The following is a 6,000-nucleotide window of genomic DNA, read 5'->3' on the forward strand; positions in this document are numbered from 1 at the left end:
TTTTGCAGGAGGGGGTATACTGGACCATTGTTAACAATGTAGTAAAACATTATGGTGGGTTTTTTTTTTTTTTTTTGGCTCTTTCCACAGCATATGAATGCCATTTTCATTGCTATTTGCTGGACAAATGTAAAGCAAAACCAAGTCACTGATCATCCACAAGGCCAAATTTGGAGGCATATTGTATTCCATCCATGGTTTGTGCAAATTAATGGCAAGTTTAAAGCCAGAATCAAAACTTGAAGAAGGTTAAAAGATTCACTAAGCAAAAAGGATCTGAAAAGGATTGGTAAGATCTATTCTGCCAAAAAATGATTTTTCTACTTGCATACACAGCTGTCTTCTCTTTCTTGCATTAATGTGAACTTTTGCAGACATGTTCAAGAGAAATAAAGGTCATTTCCTTGTAGATGTTATTTTTTTTCTAGGCTGAAAATGTGCTGAAAATAGGTAATATGTACAAAGCCAAATAAATATTTTTCAATGCTTTGAGACTGAAACTTTTAAGAATCACATTGAGAATTTTACATTTATTAACAACACATGCAGTAGATTATTAAATGTCAATAAATAAACAAGCCCTTTGCACAGGCACTCATGTTCTGGTCACTTCCCATTTGCACTATTGTAATGCCTCTGAATGTTTTCCACAGTCATTATTATTTCATCAAACTTTTTTAAAAAAGCTTTCAACTAGGGATTGCAAGTTAGCAAATGGTATTTTGTCAGATGTCATCACATTTCCTTGTCTGTAATCTGATGCATTGTTGCTCTATGTAATAGATAAGAGAATTTTTCAAAGCAGAATAAGAAACTAGATAGAGGAGTAGGGAAGATATTTTCTGAATATTTTGATCCAACGTTATTTCCAGTCCTGAGTGAATCTCTGGACTGAAGTTTTCCATAAATGTGGTGAAAAATGAACCAGGTTTTGAATATTTATCTTCAACATATCATATACATATTTGCATTTTGTTTCCCATGTAGTAATTATTTAAATTCCAATCAGTGCCTTTAACTAAAACTATACCTCCTTCACATTACTTTTTATAGTGTTGTTTCTATGTTCATATTCTTGAAATTCCTGCATTATTCAGCCATCAAAACTGTCTTACTTCTATAGAAATCTATGAGCCTATAAAGAAGAGACTGATGTTTTCCATATTTAGTTTCATGATGCATCAAGAATTCCCTGGTTCTATGAAATAAATAGCTTGAACCAAACGATTTTAATGTTAAATATTCAGAAAAATACATATCTGAACTATATCTGTCCATTTTCCTAAGTTAAGGTTGGCAGTAATACAGAACTCACTTGCCACTGTCTTCTTCCATAATTTTTTAAAAAATTGGCTTCCTAATCTAAAGCAGGAGTAAAATCCAGCAGCTTCTGACAGGTTCTGGAGAACCGGTAGCAGAAATTTTGAGTAGTTCGGAGAACTGGCAAATACTACCTCTGGCTGGTCCCAGAGTGGGATGGGAATGGAGATTTTGCAATATCCTTCCCTCAGGAGTGGGGTGGGAATGGGGATTTTGCAGTATCCTTCCCCTGGAGTTGGGGTGGGAATGGAGACTTTGCAGTATCCTTCCCCTGCCACGTCTGCCACGCCTACTAAGCCACACTACGCCCACCAAGCCACCATAAAAAAAATTGAATTTCACCACTCATCTAAAGTACAGCTGTAAGATTATTGGGTGGTTTCACCTTCAAGTATAACCACATCCAACTTTTAGCTTTTTGACCTGAGCCAAGATCACATGAAGTCTGTCGTTTATGAGCTGCTGTGGCGCAGTGGTTAGACTGCAGTACTGCTGTTACTTCTGTTGTCTGCCAGCTGCCTGCAATTTGGTGATCAAATCTCACCAGTTTGACTCAGCCTTCCATCCTTTTGAGATCAGTAAAATGAGGACCCCAGATTGTTGGGGGCAATATGCTGACTCTGTAAACTGCTTAGAGAGGGCTGTAAACTGTGAAGCAGTATATAAGTCTAAGTGCTATTGCTATTGCTATGTAATCAACAATGTAAAAATGAGCAAAGATGGGGAAAAAAGCAACGGGAATGATCCATTTTACCTTGTGATTCTTGGATGTTGCAAATTGTATGCTGATGCATACGTAACTGTCTAGAAATTTTACCATGCTGTCTTCAAACTGACTTGCATTGGAGATAGTAAACCACAACATTACATAATCTATAGTTTTATTAAAGCAAGAAACAAAACTCATCCCTCTCCTAACTGGTAAATGATTTCCTTAAAGGGACTCTCACAATTCCACAAATTGGCATTTCACTTTTCTGTAATGTGGTCTTCAAATCAGTCAGTGCAACTGAGGGCTGTCAGTTTGATTGATTGATCTAACTATTGATGCAACTTATTTTAAAATACAATATTGATCATCCTGCTACCTGTTTAATTAGTGAGGCTTATTTTTTTTTACCAGCCAACATTAGGGAATATGAACTTCATTTTATCTCTTAAAAATGGAGAATATTCAATGTCACCAAAAGAAAGTGAAATTAATAACTACTTCCCAATCAATGCAAAGGCACTTGGCCAAGACTCCAAATATAATTCTTTAAAAAAGTTCAAGGAATCACCAAGCTTCACAATTTTAATATTTTAGATACATACACACATGGACCCATAGGCATACAATATGAAATTGTTGATGGAATAGTTTCATCGGTAAATAATAATAAAAATGTATAGGAAGCATTGAAAAGTGATGCTATGCCAATACCTATTAGATGCAGCCTGGGCAACACAACTGGTTGTCCATAAATACACATTGTTCTTATGAAGAACAACTGCATCAACAGTACACTAAAGTAAATACAAAATCTGGAACTATAGAAGTTATCTAAACAACAACTGGTTACTCTTTGGCTTCTCTCTCCAAGTACCATATTTTTCAGAGTATAAGATGCTCCAAACTATAAGATGCACCTACCTTTTTTGGTGAGGAAAACAAGAAAAAGAAATCTGCCTCTGCCTCCCAGCAATTTTGCCTTGTTGCAGCAAACAGCAAATGGCCTCTTTACTTTCATTTTCGTTTTTAGCATAACTTGATTAGCACAAGAAAAAAAATCTGCTCCCAGCAATTTACCTCCTTGCAGCAAGAAGCAGAGGCCGGCGCAAAATAGCTGAGAGCAAAACATCTGAGAGTCGGGAGGATGATCCAATTAACTTGTGCTAATTAGGCTGTGCTGAAGCTGAAATGGGCTGTTTCTTCTTGCTGCTTGTTGCAAGGAGTTAATCTGCTGGGAGGCAGAGGCCAAAGGGTGGGGGCCAGTGGGTGCGCTGGGCTACATTCAATGTATAAGACACACTTAAATGTTCATCCTCTTTTAGGGGGGGGAAAGGTCCATCTTATACTCCAAAAAATACGGTAGTTGTCTATTAGAAAACCCTTCTGAGCCTTCATGGACCCAGTGAGGGTGGGAGAGAAAAGACCCCTAGGGACAAGAAATCAAGCATGGAGTGTCTTTGTGTAGAGGAAACCTTGGGAAGCCCAAGGGAGGTGTACCTTGGCACAATAACTGGAACAACTGCCATAATAAACTCCATTACTGTCGTAAATCGAGGACTACCTGCACAGAAATGTATTAGTGTAACTGGTAGCAATTGCCTAAAAGCATCAAAAGTATTCTGATGGGTCAGAATGAAGGTAGTATCCAAATATTCCTGAGTTACACTTACAAATAATCATATCCATCAGGGTAAGTATAAAAGGATATTGGAAATTGTACTTCAGAAGTAACTGGAGGACCACATGCTTCCCAACCATGTGTCTATCAGAAGCCCCTTCCAAATATGCTTTCTAATATCTGATAAGAAACAAACTGTTTCGGTTTCCACTGATCTGTTTTGAGAAATGTCTCTTTATTGGCCATTTATTCCTTCATTCATTATGTCTTTAACCTGTCATCAGAAATAGATTTTATCCTGCAGTTGATCTGCAATTTCAGTAAGGGACCTTTTAGCCATGACAGAACTCAAAGTAAAAAATTGACGGGGCATTCAGGTCCCACTCTCTCTATTTTTGAAAAAGTTGGATAAGCGGCCACAGTAAATGACTGCTGCAAGCAAACACAACGTTTAGAAGAGAAATAAAACATTAGATTTTTTAGGCAAAGCGATTAAGTTAAAACATGCATAGACATGCAAGGAGTCAGGTAAGCCAATTGTTCTAATCAAATAGCTTTTTACTTGCTTTTCTGTTTTCGTTCTCAAAATGTATATTTCTCAAAATTGGAAGATTATCCCAAACCACCCTTCGAAACTAATACAAAACTCTCACAGCCCTCCTAAATTACTAGCCCTCGTAGAACTCCAGATGGATTCCAAATGTTACTCACTCCCCGTAAAAATACCTCTACTCTAGAACATTCCAAAATTTATTTTATTAATAGATTTGACCTATTGATCTTCACCGATTTATTTAATCTGACTCATTTATGTTGGTAGCCAACTGTCCATTTTTCTAGCAGAAAAATATTCTGATGGGAGGAAAGCTAGTTTGGTCTGGTGGTTAAGGTACCAGGCTAGAAACCAGGAAACTCAGAGTTATAGTCCCAACTTAAACATGAAAACCAAATATATAACTTTAGGCCAATCACTCTCTTTCACTTCACAGGGTTGTTATTGTGGGGAAAATAGAGGTAGGAAGGGGCATTAGATATGTTTGCTATATAAAAATGATAAAGATGGGATATAAATAAATAAAATATTCTCACCACAGTTTTAGATGGGACATGGTAACTCAGTGGCTAAGCTGTTGAGCTTGTCAATCAAAGTGTCGGCAGTTCAGTTGTTTGAATCCCTAGTGCCATGTAATGGGATGAGCTTCCGTTACTTGTCCCAGCTTCTGCCAACCTAGCAGTTCGAAAGCACGTAAAAAAATGCAAGTAGAAAAATAAGGACCACCTTTGGTGGGAAGGTAACAGCGTTCCATGAGCCTTTGGCATTTAATCATGCCGGCCACATGACCACAGAGATGTCTTCGGATGGCGCTGACTCTTCGGCTTTGAACAGAGATGAGCACCGCCCCCTAGAGTCGGGAACGACTAGCATATATGTTCAAGGGGAACCTTTACCTTACCACAGTTTTCCCTAACACAGTTTTGTGTTTTGGACTTCAAATCCCATAATCCTCTACTAAGCAACTTATTAACTTATCTAGAAATCACCAGCTTGAAAAAAACTGTATCTCAGCAGTTTGAAGTGTACATGTCCACATACTGTAGCATCTCACGATTCATTTAGGATTCATTTAGGCAAATACTAAACAGTATACAAATTGACTGCATTAAGCCCTATTTGGATGTTTTCCTGTGAATCATTCAACATAAATAAGACAAAAATAGTTCTAAATAATTAATTGAAAAAGGGACTAGACTGATATTTCCAGCAAATAGCCAAATGTATCCTGAAGTAAAGAGATATTTCTTTCTTTCTATTTTTTTTTCTGTAAGATTTGTGATCTAAATGGCAACATAATTACAGTAAAAATGCACAAGTCACTTAAATTAACAAAGTAATTAAAGTAGACTAATTCACTACTATTACTTTTGTGCAAGATAAACATTTTCCCCCTCACAATTCTTTGGTTTCAGCCTTATTTTAAAATGAGGCTTTTGCATAGAGGTTCCAAATATGCAACATATTTCAGCTCCCACACAAATATAGCTCTCCACATACAAACATACTTTCATGGAGACTCACTCTTTTCTGAAACATACATGGTATTATCATAGTACAAAGCTTTTTATTCAGAATGAGCCAGGAATCTCCCTCCCTCCCTCTCTTTTACCCACCCATCCAAAGGTGCTTCTTCAAAAGGCAACTGGACTTTGTTTTTTCCTTGAAGATGTTTCACTTCTCAGCTTCTTCCCTTCTGACCAACCACCCAACCATCATCCAACTTTAGCACATCATCACCTTTTGAATGAACAATTTCCTTGGCATTGCTTCTTTTCCTAGTACTCTGCCTGCTTA

This window comes from Pituophis catenifer, unplaced genomic scaffold, assembly GCF_029215685.1.
Source record: "Pituophis catenifer annectens isolate HBS135680 unplaced genomic scaffold, rPitCat1.0.hap2 SCAF_6, whole genome shotgun sequence".
Classification (NCBI taxonomy): Eukaryota; Metazoa; Chordata; class Lepidosauria; order Squamata; family Colubridae; genus Pituophis; species Pituophis catenifer.